This window comes from Parus major, chromosome 9, assembly GCF_001522545.3.
Source record: "Parus major isolate Abel chromosome 9, Parus_major1.1, whole genome shotgun sequence".
Classification (NCBI taxonomy): Eukaryota; Metazoa; Chordata; class Aves; order Passeriformes; family Paridae; genus Parus; species Parus major.
Genome location: NC_031778.1, coordinates 14,586,177 through 14,602,276, shown reverse-complemented (window position 1 = coordinate 14,602,276; position 16,100 = coordinate 14,586,177).

Below are 16,100 nucleotides of genomic sequence, written 5' to 3'. Positions count from 1 at the left end.
GGCTTCTTTTGGATTCTCTTTCACTCCCCAAGTGTTGATAACATCAATCTGGATAGAAGGAGAAACTGTAGAGATGGTCAGATTATCAGGATTATTCAACTGCCCTGGAGGACTGATCTTCCTCCTGCTCACCTGATCCAGTAGCAGGGCTCTCTTGGTGAAGCTTCATTCCTGTTTTTACAAAAGGAGGTATAAGCAGTATCCAAAATCTGGATATGAAGTACACTTACAGCTCTCCTGTCTTTAAAATAACTATTGGGAGAAGGAAAGGAAAGGAAAGGAAAGGGGAAAGGGGAAAGGGAAGACAATGATCATTACTGTGTTAAAAATAAAAATCTCCAGGATACCCTGGACTTGGGTTAGAAAGACTGTTTCTCCATCATGAAGAGGCTCAGGCCAGGCTCTAGGATGAATCCTTCATTTGGGATAGAAGCCCTGTTTTATCAGGAGCACACTCCACAAATAAGTTTCACAAATCATAAATGAAACTTGATGAACTTTGCCTGGAACAATCCAAAAATGGAAAAGAAAAGTTACCAGAAGCAGTCTGAATTCAGATAACTGTGTATTTCTGGAAAAGAAAGGAGAGAAGGAAATCCTTGTTAGTTTGTAATTTTTCCCTGCCTTGTCATTAGAGCTACTGCTATTGAGAAACTAGAGTCCTGTTTGTTATTTGCAAGCATTTATTGATGTATATATATATTTGTTCTTATGAAACAGAATATTCATATTAAGATCCAGCCCTTTCTATTTACCTTCTTAATTATCTGATTTTGTCCATTTCTATGGCATTGGCTGCTGCACATACTCTGTCCATCCTTGCATCTGTGCTGGAGAACAAAGTTACTGAAAGATAAGATCAGTTATTGCACAGATTTACTGCATCTTATCTGTTCTGATGTACCCAGCCACACACATGCCCTCAGCCAGCAGCCTTCAAAAGGCAGCCTGTGCCACGTTCAGTGAGGATTTAACCACCTTCCCTGGTCCCAGGACAAGAGCTGGAAAAAGGGAAGTTACCTTACTGTAAGTGGTGTGCTCTGAAATTACACCCTCACTCACCTTGCGGTAACTTGCTCCTGTAGTCATGGCCTTAAGGCTTTTCTTTAGTATCCATGGCCACAACATCTAAGCATTTTTATGGTACAGCACACACTAAACATTAATTTCAAATTATTGAGAGTATTTTCATGACTCAACATTTTCTAGTGACTATGTACCTTGTTAAAGTCTTGCAGCTCTTTAATAACAAAGTCTTCCCTGATCCCTTGGCATTCAAGCATTCTGTATAACTGGAAAGAAATGCATAGCTGAAGTGTTTTTTTAGGGCACTCCATTTAAAGTGAGCCCAAAGCAGCAAAGGACTCTTTGAACATCTCAAGAGTGGACACTCAGAGAGCTGTGTGTATACAGTTTGAATTAATTATTCTCTTCATGGAAATCGTACAAAATGTCCCTCAGGCTCTTTTTGACTGCCTTGCTGCCCTTTTGTGATAATCCCTTGCTATCCACTGGGCTTTCTGTGGTCCTAAACTTAACATACAAAGCCATTTTTATCTAGGGGCTAGGGTGTGAGTAAATGCAGGGAATGTCTCTCAGCATGACTCTGTGTTTGTGAGCCGTCCTCCAACTTGATTAGAAATGCTCAGACTTTCTTGCAAGCTGCCTTTAAGCATCCTCTTGTGACATATCTGCAGTCAGAAGGATTTCTTCTCCCATGGGACACGCGAGTCAGCAAGCAGCCAGGAGCAACAGGGAAGCTTGGAGGCAGACTGGAGGCTTATGAGATGGATCCTCTGGCCTCTGTTCTCCAGTGCACCACATAAAATGGTCTTGGACAAGTCTCCGTGCCACCCTTGGGTAATGCAGGTGTGACAGAGCCATGCTGTCTTCCCTTGCTGGGCTCAGCTAAACCCCTTTATCTGGGCTTTCAGGAGCACCTTAGGGAGATGGGTTCTTGACAAATCCAGACTTTAATGTTCTATAGAAAGGGTAAAAAGGGCCAGAAGAAGGATTTTGTTCACATCATTGGTTGTGATGAGTCCCTTGGATGGAGGAAATTCAGTGAAGCATTGCAAAGATCCTCTGCAAGAAGGCCCACACCCTCCTGCAATGACCATCAGCACAGAGCACAACTGCTTTGTACCCAAATGCCACTTCAGTCAGGCAGCAGACTGCAGCACATCACCTGCTTTGCAAGAGCCCTCACTGAGCTCCTCCTGGCAGCTGGGCTGCTTCTGAGAATTTGAAAGGTGTGCAACTCCAGTTGTTTCATCATTTAAACATCGGTTGAGAAACAGCTTCTGCTAGACTTACAAAAGAACAACCAAACAAACAAACACAAACAAAACAACCAAAACAAAAACTGAGTACCAAAGGCAATAAACCAATGTAACCAGCCTGGGACCCAGCCACGGCAGAGCTGCTGTTTGGGATGAGTCAGATATGTGTCCTTGGGCACTGCCAGCTGTGCTCCAGCTGTGCCAGAGACCACACTGGCAGGTTTGCTGGCTCAGGTCTCCATACTGCCTTGTACCTGCCTGGTTCAAGGCTTGCACAGGGATCCTGCAGAGACCCACCACAAGCTAGTCTGGAATAAAGGCTGGCTAAGAGGCAACATCAGCTTGCTTGGGAGAGGGACAAAACAGTCCCAAGCAGCATCATCCCTTCCACTGCATAGGACCCTACATGAATTCAGTGGGCCCTGCTGTGAGAAAAAAATGATGGTCTCAGATGTTCTGGGCCCATGAGAGCTGTGGCCGGTCAGTTTGGGTCACAGGTAACATGACCAGCATTCTGTCGAGCCATCATCCTTCTTATTTCAATGTAAACACTTCCCACCTGTCCCAAATATGCGTGCCATTCTCCAAGACTCTCCAGCATTGCTTGCATTTGCAGAACTCTATTCCCTGCTCCCGCTCCCTGTGCAGCATCTGTTCCCATCACAGCTGTGGCCACCCTGTTCTGGCTGCTGACACCCTGGCCCCCCTTCCCCTCCAAACCACCTCCCCTTCCAAGATCAAAATACTCTGTTTTTATTTATTTACCCTGCAGCTGTCAGTGTTGTGTCTGGGTCACTGCACTGCAACATGGACGGACACAGGACACACGATATGTGGAAAATCCTTAAAACTGCAATCCTGGTAGTAACCAACATACATACTATCAACAAATATATCCCTTGGCCCCTTGCACATTTGACAACAACAGGTCCAGGTGATGGAACAAATGACGTTGGAGGCTGGTAGGAGCTGCTGGCCTAAAGCAGAGCTGCATTTGCCCATGGTCAGGGAGAAGAGTCATGGCTGGAGATAGCTGCTATCCCAGGCTGCCCACCCCGATGGCTTTTGGCACTGCACAGAAATACACAAGGCCGAGATGTGGCTCTGAGATACCAGAGCTTTGTTTTCTCTCTGCCCCACTTGCTGTTTTTTGAGATAAAGGGAAATGCTCTCTCAAATGTCTCAAGGTGGAAGATGCTCTTGAGGAACAGGAAGCATCTGGGATGGTGCATGGTGGCAAGGAAAGGCAGAGCCTGGAAAGAGTTTGATTTTGTTCTGCTTGCTGATTTCAAGCTCATTAACCAGAATCTGGCTTTGGAGGTGAAGCCTCAGCCCTGTTCAGCCCCAGCACCTTATACAGGCAGGCTGGTACATGGGCTCACCAGTGGCCTCTCATTCCTACATCAAAGCTTAGGAAATCAAGTTAACATTCCAGCAGACTGCAGCAGGGTACCCAACACCCTGCCCTGCCTGCAGAATATTCAACTGATTGCTTTGGGAGTTTGTTCTGTCCTCATGGCTACTGGGAACCAGGGATGGATCAACTGGCTCGGGGCTACTGTGTGTCAGCAGCAATTGATTTTTTCAGTATGTTAAATACCATTTTATAGCCAACCACTGCTTAAAGACACTCACCCGAGTTTCAGCTACACCATACCCAGGGCTGTGGTTTCCTGAGCACGAGGAGCTGGGTGCAGCCAGGGCAGCATTCCCTGCAAGCCCAGGTGTTTGTTCCCTCTGGCAGCTGTGATTCAGGCTGAGGTAGGACACACACCACAGCACTTGGGTATGTGGCTGCAAACCAGGTCTTCTTCAGCTGCCAGCCAGTGCCTCAGGCAGTGCTCAGGGCACAGGCACTGTACTTTCCTCTGTACCTCCTCAGTGTGCAGGAAGAAAGGGGCATCATCCTCCTCATGTAGCATCAGGATGACGTTAAAAAAGGCTGGCATGAAAAAAGGAATTTTCTTCCTGTCTTTCTCCTTCCTTAATAATTGCCAGATTTTAGGCCTGTTTAAAATCAATACAAGTAAATTCATACCCAGTTGAGCTGGTAGCAGCACTGTGGCCAAGTTGCCTGTGCCCTTGGTCAACTTCCAATCTGCTAAGTACCACCTGCCTTTTCTCTGGTACCTTCCCCAGTTCTGGAAGGCAACAAGCAGGTACCTCAACAGGGACCTTGCTGGAACCTCTCTCTGACCACCAGGACACGCTTTTGGCATCCAGGGTTTTGGGAAAAGGGACAGAGATGAGCAGGTAGGCTATGGCAAATGGCTCCAGGTAGGTGTCACAGAAGCTGCAGGATGTCTGGAATCTGGCCTTTGATATGGGAGCCTGAATTGAGGAGTGTTCAGTGGGGACATGCCAGCTCCAGGCACCAAACTCTCACTGTGATAGTCAATTGTGTTGTCACACTGCTCTCTTTTCATCCCAGGGAGGGATGTGCAGGACCCTGAGGGCTGCAGAAGGCACTGGGAGAACAAAATCTGTGTCACAACTTTACTGCACTCCTTGATCTCTGCAGTGAATGCAGGTCACTGAGAATGACAGCCTAGGCCATGTCCTTCCTCCTTCTCCACCTTTGCCTTCCCAGACATCAGGATGTGCCTCCTTCATGCATTGTGGGGTCAGTGAGCACAGAGACATGCGGACGATGAGAGGTGGGAAAGAGATGACTCTTTTCTGGAAACTTGACTCCTTTTCTACCTGGTGTTAGTTCCTTTCTCAAAAGCATCCTTTGAGAAGACATAACTCCTTCCAAAAGGGGAAGAAGGCTGAGATCTACACTGATATTTATCTATTATTGTTCTATAGTGGATGTAAGTGATGAAAACAGCTACTGACAGCCTAGAAGGTTATGCAGAAATAGATTGCCTGGAACTACAGGTTCACATCCCAGCAGTAAAATTTCCAGTCCTTGAGATGCAGCTAAACTTGTAGCCAGGAGCCTGCTGGGTGTTCAGAGATTGATGTTAATGACTTGCTATGCAAAAGCATCTCTTCCGGGACAGAATCTTATTCCCCAGAGTGCAGCACACGCAGTTCTTGCTGCTTTCCACCCCAGAAGTGGCTGCATGTCTGATTCTGGCCATGCATACAGCACTTTGTGAAGCATGCCAAGGCTCTCCAGCACGCAAGGCATTACAGAAATGTAAGACAGGATCTGAGCTATGACAAGCAGAGTGCATGGCATCATATTCCACTGTGCAGCAGGGGAAATAGGGGTGCAAACTATGTTCTTGAGCTGAACAAGCCATTTTGATAAAATAAGGACAGAGTTGTACTTCTGTCTCCAATTTAAACCAAAATAAGACCATAATGTTCCTCCCACTGTTCTGTCACAGTTAACTCATGAAATTACCCCACCTCCATCACCACCAGCTATTTTCTATTGTAAGAGTTTCATTTATCATTCCAATCACTGTAAAACACCCAAAAATTAGGGCAAAACAAACAGGAAATCTTGTAGCTGGACTGCAGCAGGATGAGTAATTTCAATAAGTGCACTGTGCAACCTCTGACCCCAATGATTACTTTTCACTTTTCTTTTGACCTCATGGGACTTTCTGTTAATTGGACTTGCTTGGTGAGAAAGCATTTCAGATGTGAACATTTTTTCTTCCTGCTTCATGATTTGTGGTTAGCTTGGTGCTGGAGAAACCCAGCAAAAATCTCTCTGGTTAGCCCAGCGTAATCTAATCCAGTCCAGCTGCAGCCCCTGAGCAACAAATTGCAACATCTAAAGATTTTTCAGGCCAAGTAGCACCTCATCACATCCAGTCACCATTTCCACCTGGAGCAAAGGGAAGATGCGAGCCCCAGCAAGAGGATGATGTGTTTGGTCTTAGAGTGCATCCATGGGAGAGAGACCCCAGTGCAAAGCAGGGCCAGCCACTAACTCTGCTCTTAAGCAGGAGCTGCAGTAGCGTCAGCCAGGGAGTCTGAGCTCTCCATCCTTGCTGGTTATAGTGGTGAGTCTGTGGAGCCTCATGCCTGCAGGGACTGCTCAGCAGCACCAGCAATCTCTGTTTCTCCCTGCGGTGGGGTGGGCTGGTGGGTGCAGGGCTGGCCATGTGGAAGGGCTTGTGGAGGGTGATGGCTTTCCTGTGCTCTGTAGGGTGTATGTGGCTCCTGAAAACCAAGCAGTCAGCAGCACCAGTGTGCACCAGAACCTCAGCTGGCCCAGACTGGGGCTCCCACCAGGCTCACCAGCACAGGTGGCACTGGGTGTGCAGAGGACAGCTGGCTTTGTGTGCAGCAGTAACCCAAGGGTTCACACCACTTCTCAGGAAGGATTTGCTGAGTTCTCTGTGTCTGTGTTGCTCTGGACAGCTCAAAGCTGCTTTGGCTCCCCGTGCATCAGCAGTGCTTGATGCCTAGAGTTGCCTGGGGATGTTTGATTGTCAAAACATTTTGGTGTCAAGGGCCTCTCCACACTCTGGTGCGATGTGATCCCTGGCTAACAGACTGAGCAGGACTGTTTGGGAGCCCATCCCACTTCTATTTAGACCTGCATTGAAGGTAAGAGACCACAGTGTCAAAACTATACCTGATGTGACACTATCTGCTGGGATGGGTGAGGTGCTGGATATGCAAACTCTGAAGCAAAGCACAAGTATCTGAGCTCATTCATATCCTGTGGCAAATGACTGAAGACAGCAGAGCCCAGGCCTTCCTGTCTTACCAGGGCCTGGTGTTCTTGAAAACAACCAGAGAGGCTGTTTCTTGTTTTGGGGAATTTATTTCCTTCTGCTTTAGTTCTTTAAGATCTTTGGTCTGGGCTTGCCATGAGTTTTAGTCCCTGGGGCTCGACCATGGCTCAGTGAGGCAGTTTCAGCTGTTGCCGTGTTGGGGTTGGGAGCTGTTCAGCTCCTCATGTGTGCCCCAAAGAAGGAGCTTGCAGTGGAGCAAAATCTGCTCCAGCACCCAATTCCTGGGCTAGGACTGGCTGCACTGTGCTCAGGGTGCAGCCCATGTGAGTAACAAGTGGCAAAAGCTGGCATGTCTCAGGCCCTGTGCTCTGTCCTCTGCAGCATCTGGTGCTGCAAAGGGGCACAGGCAGCAGCTGCTGACATTCCAGAGTGCCCAGCTCCATACCTAACCTGGCAATCTCCCTGTGGGTCCCCACTCCGTGCTCACTGGGTTATCACAGGCATCAGCAGCCCCAAGGACTGGCAGCAGCAGCAGGGTGACTCACCTGGCCTGGCCCTCCTTGCTCTAAATCTTGCTATCGAGATGATAATCTGCCGGTAATTTTTGCTCCAGCTGAGAGCTGCAGACCTGCTCTCACGCATCCTGCTCTCCCTGTAGGCAGAAAGCTTCCCCCCAAATTACCCCACCCTGGCTCGGTGTACCCACAGCCTCTGGCCACTCTCCAGCACATTGTCTGGTTTGGAAACCAAAAACCTCTGCCCTACCTAATTTCAGGAATTAGGCTCTGGAGGCCAGTGAGGTGCCCTGGAGAGATTCAGGCAAGTGCATTTTTGTAGAGATTGCAGTGCTGAGGCCATTCATCATTCATTCAGGGAGGTGGTGCCCACACTGCCCTGCTGAGCACAGTTAATGCTGAGCAGCTTTTCCCTAAAAGTTTCCTCCTGGCCCCAAAATGCCCAGACAAGGACGTGGCACATCATGGCACAGCAGTGGGAGAAGCCATTCAGCAGCTCCAGAGCACAGACCACAAGCTGTGAAGTGCAGATGTGCATTGCTGAGCTAGTAACATGTCATGATTGTGTGTCCTGCTCTCTTCTCTATTCCCCCTGTCACCTGTTCACCTCCCTTTTCTTTCTCCCCTGTCTCTCCTGTGTGATTTATGTGTGATACAGGGGCTTTGTTCAAGAGGATGCTGTACTACAGGGCTGGGCTGAGAACTGCCAGCTGATTTCATGCAGGACTGAACAGCTCTCACTCCAGCCTGCCTGGGCACAGTAGAGGCACTGAGAGAAACTTTCTGAAATCTGTAACTGATTTCTCTGGTCTGACTTTGGCATTTGGGGTCTTTGTGAAAAAAGAGCCGGGTGTACATATCTAGACCCTACCACACAATCACTAGCATTTAAGAAAAAAAGAATTAGAAATTAAATGGTTTTTTTGCTTCTCCTGATTTCTGTGAGGAGCTCCATATTCAGCACCTGACTGATCTACCAGTTTGGAGGGGGGACCCTTTATGTCCTTGGAAAGGGAGTCTGAGTCATTTCTTCTGCTGGAAAATGAACAGTGCTGAGACTGTGCCCTAAGCCCTGCAGTGACACTTCAAGGGACAGCGAGAGCCCCATGGGAAAGCTTTCTGCTGGAGGTAGGCAGAGATTTCTCTGTGCCCAGAGGAGAAGCATCCCTTTTCCACGGGGATATCAAAGCTACCAGCAGAGCTGAAAGGTCTGACTGACGTTATAAGAGCACCTTGGGGCTGGTTTAGAAGCCTCTGGGGTTTATCTGAGCGGGACTGTGAGGATCCTTAATGATGTGCTTCTGTTTCACAGCTACTAGAGATAGAGGAAGAAATATCCCCTTCCTATGTGAATCCACGGACCAGGAGTAAAGATTAGGGTGATGTGAATGATCTCTTCTTGCATATCCCCTTCCTGTGGACCCTTTTGATCTAATTTACATTATTATTTGTTTCAGGGTGACCAGTGTCCCACCTTGCCATGGAGGTCTCTTGAAGTTCACTTGTCGACTTCATGCACAGGATTTCAACCCATGTCTGTGATTAGTGATGAAATGAAATTCACAGCTTGGAATCATTTATTCAGCATATCCATATCCAATATCCATATCCAAATACAAACATCCTTTGTGCTTGAAAATTAATCAGGGTTGGAGGCAGCTAGCCTGCTGCAGAGGTTTGTGATAGATTAATGAGCTGAGAACAAGCTGCCACCTCCACCCCCATCATCAGTGACTTTCCAGTCAGAGGAAAGGGATGTTGAGCTAGAGGTGGATATATTCTCTGATAAGTGTGGCAGTGGGAGGTGAGAAATAAGAGCTCCAAGTGGAGGAGGAGGGGGAAAAAAAGGCAAGCACTGTCCTCTGTTAAGCAGGGTACAGTTTAGACAGAGCAGCTGCCTGACAGTCTTCTGGCAGGAGGGTCAGGGCAGGAGCAGCCCTGTGCTCGCAGCACCTGTTATTGAATGCTACCCGCAGGTACCAGGGCAGCAGAGACCGTGATTTTCCGACTTCTTCCAGTCACAGGGGAAGGTCAGGGGCCTGTGAGACGAAAGGAGATGATGAAATGGCTGACAAGGTCTGCCCTCAGTGAGATACAGTAACACCAGTGCAGAAGGGCTCATATCCCAGAGGCTTTTTTGGGTTAAAGATGAAAACAAAGTCTGAGTTTGAGTGTCACCACTCAGTGATTTTTAATTGGGAAATTCATGTTACTTACCCTTTCCTTCCTTTCCCCCTTAACATGGCAGCTCTGGAAGTGTGACAGAGGGTCCAGGCTGTGACAGTAACATGCTTCTCCTGGTGCAGAGTGGCTGCAGCATCAGCTGAGCTGAGCTGTCAGGTCAGGGTGGGAGGGTGATGAGCCCGTGGTTCAGCTGGTGAATAGCTGTGCATTAAGCCAGGGCCAGTCAGCCACTTGCACTTCTCTGACCTCATCTCAATATTCACTAACATCAGAAGTGAAATTCTAGCTCCCTCAGATTAACAAAGAAAAGTTTGAAAGGGTGAAGTGTTATTGCCTGAAAGAAAGGAGAGCCAGCCTTTAACTGATCATTTTGAGTATACATTATTTGTGATTGTGGTGGGGGGGGGTTGTAGCTGGGGCAAACCACACTTCAGAGAGACTTTGTGATACGAGGCTTTTATAATAATGAACTGACACTGTAGATTTTACAACCAAAGAAGATGAATGAGACATTCCAGGGCTGACACCATGGGTTGAGCTGGTGCCTAGTGAGGGAAGGATTTTTGAATTTGGTGCCACTCGTGTGCCATGTGCTTAAACACAAGAACACTGCACTGGTGGGCAGCTGGTGGGAGAAGCTGCTGCCAAAAGCAGGAGCCCACTAGGTCTGCACCCTGACAAGCACTGCATTTTGGGCTGTCTTCTAAAACCTCCTTTATCAGCACGTGCTGGGGGTCCACAAGGCAGGGGGAAAAGCCGTGCTGATCCCACTGACTGGCAGGGACTGTAGACTCAAATAAAAAAAGGTGTGTGAAGTCTTCTCTTCCTTCCAAATGCAGCAGGCAAGTTAAGCTGATTTCATAATTTAAAGCAGATTCTGGGGTGCTCTAATTATCCATCTTCCTGGTGCTACATCTGGAACTCCAAACCCACACAGTCTGAGTGACAAGAGTAGCTCTTGCCTCTTGCTGCCTGCCTGATGTTGTCTCCTTTCACACCAGCCCTGGAGTGGTACTCAGGAGGGGTGCCTTTGCCCTGACTCCTGTAAGGGCTCTTTATATCCAAAGAGGGAGAATGAAGCTCCCAAGTGACAGAACTTGTGGCCATCCTGTGCAGGGCCAGGAACTGGCCTTTGATGATCCTCCTGAGCCCCTTCCACATACTCAGTGATTCTGGGAAGCTGCAGTACCAGCCACTGAATGGACTCTGCTAGCTGTGGGAAGCAGGCACCTCTCCTGCTCCCTTGAACCAGTTTCTGGAAGCAAATCCCTGTGAGATGAAAAGAGCCTCATCACTGGAGCCCAGCTCTTGCACAGAGGCATGGAAGCAGTGCTGGCTCTCTTAAAGCTTTGTACAATCTGCTCTTTTGCAAGGAAATGTGAGAGATTTATTTTTAAGCCACATCTAATTAAAAAAAAAAAAAAAGACAAAAAGGAAGTGGTTAGGGGCATATTTTACTGTGCACTAATGAACTGTAAAGGATATAGTCTAAAATTTTCAGATGTTTCGAAAGCGGCCCTGCAAAACACAAGTACACTTCACAGAAATCTCTTTGACTTCTAGGTTGTTTCCTAGTGTTGGTGCTAAACCAGAATCAACTTGAGCTGAGGATCCTTTCTTTTCACCATCCTCCCACCCCCCACTGCTTTCTAACCGCTGACAGTAGGTGAAAATATTCATGTTTCAGTCCAGTGCCTCACACTATATGCATCTAGAGGGTTTTTTCCATTCCCCTGGGGTTGGGCAGGCCACGATTATCACTCTAATAGAGTTAATTAAGAGCCTTGAGGCCCTGACGTTTTGTTTTCTTTGGGACCAGACCTATGGCTTGGGCCTCTGAGCTACCTGCTCTGCCCCATCCCTTTTCCTAGAAAAACAGCCAGGCAAAATCTGGCAACCAGGTCTTCAGGAGCTGTGTGCACCCTCTGGCCTGTGCTACAGGATCAGATAGAGATGTCTCCTATCCCTTGGTTAAGGTAAGCTCCCTGGGAAGGAACAGCATGTGCTGATCCTTAACTGTGAATTGGACAATAGCTCAAAGAAATAAATTTACCCTAGGAAGTGAATCAGCAAGACAAGACATGTCCCCAGAAAGCCCATCTCCGGGATGGCTTTGATGCTGGCAGAGCAGCAGTCTGCTCAGAGAGCAGGTGAAGGCCATCAGCTGGGGGCTGAACTCTCTCTTCCTCAACACCTGGGAGAGTCATCCCCCAAAGGGAGCTTTTCCACTTGCCACAGCCTTGCTTAGCTCAATGGGAATCGCTGAGATCAGGTAAGGACTTTTTTTTTTAATAAATCCAGGAGCAGATTTGGTCACTCCCAAATGTGGAATAAAATAATACAACACTTTCATGTGGGAATTTTGCTGTCCTCTGGAGAGTTACAGAGATCAAAGACTTAAAACAGTGGCTAATTGCAGGTGAGGTTACTCCTGTGAAACAATTAGCCCATGTGCACGCGTGTGAAAATGAAGAGGGTGCGTTGTTAGCAAACTGAACTGTGTGCTATGAAACTGCCTCAGTTTTCAGGAATGTTAACTATTCCCTTGCTGGGTTATGATTCTTTTAAGTGACCAGTTTGAGTCCACAAGGTCTCAGTACCCCACTGGCTCCTGTCCCCCTTCTTGGCTTGTAACTGGAATACAAGTCCAAAGAGCACACACAGGACATAAACCATGGGGAGAAATGAGGACAAACGAGTGTGGTGCTGTGGAGAGGAGACCATGTCCTTTAGCTTGTGAAAGCTCTTAATGTAGCAAAGAGGAAAGTGGAGATTTGAAAGATAAAATTTGGAGCCCTGAAGCCTTTGTCTCAAATCTTCACAGGACTATTCAGTAACTTTAAGGATGAGTGTAAACTTTGACTCTAAGTTAAACAGACAAGCATATAAAACCAGGGTGAGAACAGACACTTTTACATCAAACTGAAGGCCTCCAAGGGGGGCTCTGAGCTGGACAATCAACCCTAGTTTGTTTACTGCTTCTGTGGAAACTGTGATGAATGGTAGGGAAAAAAATGTCCTTAAGAGTAGCAAGGAGGGGCTTCAAAGGGAGGGAGCTGAGCTGATAACTGATCAGCAAAATGTCCTTGGGAACCTGTGTCTGAGAAATGTGAGTCTGGAAAGGATGAGCAGAGCTGAACACAGCCCTTGCATCCAGGGTAACCAATGGTCAGGACACAAGGCCTGGGGCTGGCTCTGTGGTGAGCCCTGTCTGGTCAGAGGAACAAACTAAACATGATCAGTCAGGGATAGAAACCAGGAGCTGATGTTTTCACAAGGGTCATGGCCTGATCTGGGGTCTTGTGTTTCCACCTCAAGTTGAGGAAAGGCTGAAAAAGCCAGGGAGAAGGGACAGGGAATAGTTCTGTGTGGAAGCAAAGTGAAAGGCTCTGCTTAAGAGAGCTCTTAAGATAGGAGAGAATTGTGAAAAAGTGATGAAATGGCAAATAATGAAGTTTCCCTTTGCTTCTCTTTCATATGAGAGAGGTGCTCAGTGAAGAGGTTAACAAGTAGATTTTCAACAAGCTTGAAAGTAACCAAAAGGAAGCCTTTTGTTAGCCTTTAGGCAGTTGATTGTTTTTTTCTTTTTGTTAGTGTCTGTGAACTTTGCAGACTGATAAACTATGAAAAGGCTACTGACGTGCATCTGAGCCTGGGGGGCCTATAGGCCTGTAAGAGGGGAACTAGTCACACTGTCTAATCATTTGGGGTCTTTGTGCAGAGACAGGAAAAAAAAGCCTCTATCCTTGCTCCCTCCTGGGCTTTTGAGGTTCTGCTCCACATCCTTATAAAGTCTGAGTCAAGACACCTGTCCTCTGAGCTTTGGAACCTGGCTATGGCTGCCACTTAACCCCTCTTTTCACAATAGGTATCTCCTCTCCTCCCTGCACCAATGGCCTAATTGCATGCATGCCTGTTGACACAGAGTGGAAAGAAGAAAGTCTTTAGTTAAGCAATTAGTTGCTGCCATTGCAGGCCCTGCCACAAGATAATTGAGAGCCATTAAGTAATGTTTGGTTCTGAAATGTAGCAATTATCTCGGTAATTGCAAGGACGTTCCTTGAATTCTAACCCATTTTTATTGACATGTTGAGTGTTTCTGCTGCTATCCAGGCTGCTGGAGTGCCTGGTGTGAGACAGCAGGGAGAAGAAGTGTGTTCTCTAGGAGAATGCCAAGAGTAATTATTTGGTGATGCTTTTGGTGTTGCAAGCACCTGATACTGAGTTGGCTTCACCCTGCTCTGGTCAAGAGCTCTCAGCCTGGGCAGGGAGATCTCGCCCTTCCTAAGACCAAACCAGATGTGGGGTGGTGGAGCCTGGGATGGCATTTGACCCTGACAGGTCTCGGTCTCCTTTCAAATGTGCAAGTCACTCTTGCACAGCTCCAAGCTCTCTTCTGGTCTTGAAGGTTTGTGGTGGAAGGCCTCTCCTGTGCCAGGAGTGGAGACCGGAGCTCCAAGGGGATGGCATTGGCCACTAGAGGGTAGCACAATTAAAAGCATAAGGAAGTCTCATTTCCCGGAGCGGATCCGGCTGTGCCGAGGATGCACAGCAGGGATGGTCAGACCTCTCACACCCCGTGGACACACAGTGCCCCCAGACTCCCTGCTGGATGGGGCAGTGCAGGAACAGAAGCAAGCTCTCGGTGAAGAGAGGCCTTGCCGCAATGGATCAGGAGCACGGGGCAGCAGAAGCAGAGCAGGGCTCCCAGTGCTGCTGCTGCTCTTCCTGGCCACCATCCTCACTGCTCCCTCTTCACTGGAGTCCAGGCTCCCAAAGGAGCCTTTTGGCTTGGCTCTACTGTTGGTTTAATGTAATTTCTTGGTCTGTGGCTCCGACTCCAGACTCCAAGCTGAGATACCACCGTGCCAGATGGTCAATACCAAGGTATTTCTCCCTTTTGTGAAGTAACACATCTATAAAAGATTTCTTGGGTTAAAAATAAAGAGTACATATTGTTCTTCTCTTGGCCTTTGCTGACATGTACAAAGTGCCACACACAGTACCAGATGAGAATGCAAATGGTTTTTAGAATCACACTATTGTATGAATGGAGATAAATTAGTGGTGGGTCACCGAAGAAAAGAAGTTTTAATTTTAAAGCGTGCCTCTGGAGCCAAAGGTCAGAGTGGAGCCATCCTCCCTTGAACAAAATCCCCACCACAACACTGTATTAACATGATACTTAAAAATGCAGCTGCGCTCTCGGGTTAAAGTCCTGGCTCTGCAGAGAGCACACTCCAGCAGGATCAGTTACAAGGATGGAGAAATGTGGTGTCTGACGCACACTAAAATGTCTGTGCCCTGATCTGCTGTGCAGCAATGCATCAAGCACATCTTGAACCGTGGGCTCTGCCAGCTGCCAGCACGCTCCAGGCACAGGGGGTTAGTTATGATGGTAATGTAGTTAATTGGGGGGATGGAGAAGTCTGTGAAGGAGAAGGCAAATGCTTTCCTTGCAGTCGTGTGGCTCATTAGAACAATTGCATAGCACTGGCAGTGTGAAAGAGCTTTTACTCTTCAAGGGTATTCGTAGCATGCCAAGAAGCCTTGTTGTTTTGTGGGGGTCATGATGATGTTTCCTTGCAGTGTTTGGGGCAGCACCGGGCCACGAGCAGGTGCCTTGCAATACCACAGTGCAGTGTTATGACACTGCTGTGAAAGAATCCGAGTAACTCAAGGTAGAAGTTTCTCATTGCGTAGAAAAGGGCCAGCCTGAAACTGATCCTCACTAGCTGCAGGACATCACCACTGTGGTAGCAAGACATAAGAGCACAGAGTGCTTCTTTGACTATGAATATACCCTTGTAACTTGTGGGGCAAATCTGTGGTCTTTGTGCTGTGTCTGCCCATTTTAAACTAAAATATTTATTCACCAGATTGAGACCCATCTGGTTAATGCATGACCTCTTCAGAGGTCATTGCTGGTCAGCTGATGCCAAGGAAAGTTTAATCTCTTTTTCCCCAAAATACCACTAATGTGAAGTGACTCCTTGCCCACTTACACAAAAACACACCAAGAATCCTCGCAGTATTTCCCCTTTTGGATGGGTTTTATGCCATTCTGGTCTCAGATACATTATCCCCTTGGAGCGGTGGGGGAAGTCATGTTCAAGCCCCACCTTGTTGTTTTACAGGCTGCAGGCTGACCTGAGGCTCTTGAGTTTGTGCTTCAGAGAGCACTGTGTGTGTGTGTGTTCTAGTCATGTCTACAGTGAGGCCCATTGCCTTCTGGAAGAAAGGTGTCCTTCCTAGAGACATGGGCAAGGGAGCAATGGACCTTGAATGTACCAATTCCTCAGAAACTGAGTGGCACATTTCTCCTGTGCCTTCCCTGGTGGCCTCCAGCTCCCCTTTGCCTGCTGCTGCATTGCTCTGGGCTGGTAGGTGGGCAGGGCTGCCCAGGGGTGCCCAGCAAAGACGGGGAAGCTCTGGAGTGCTGTGCAGAAGGAAATGAACATTCACCAGCT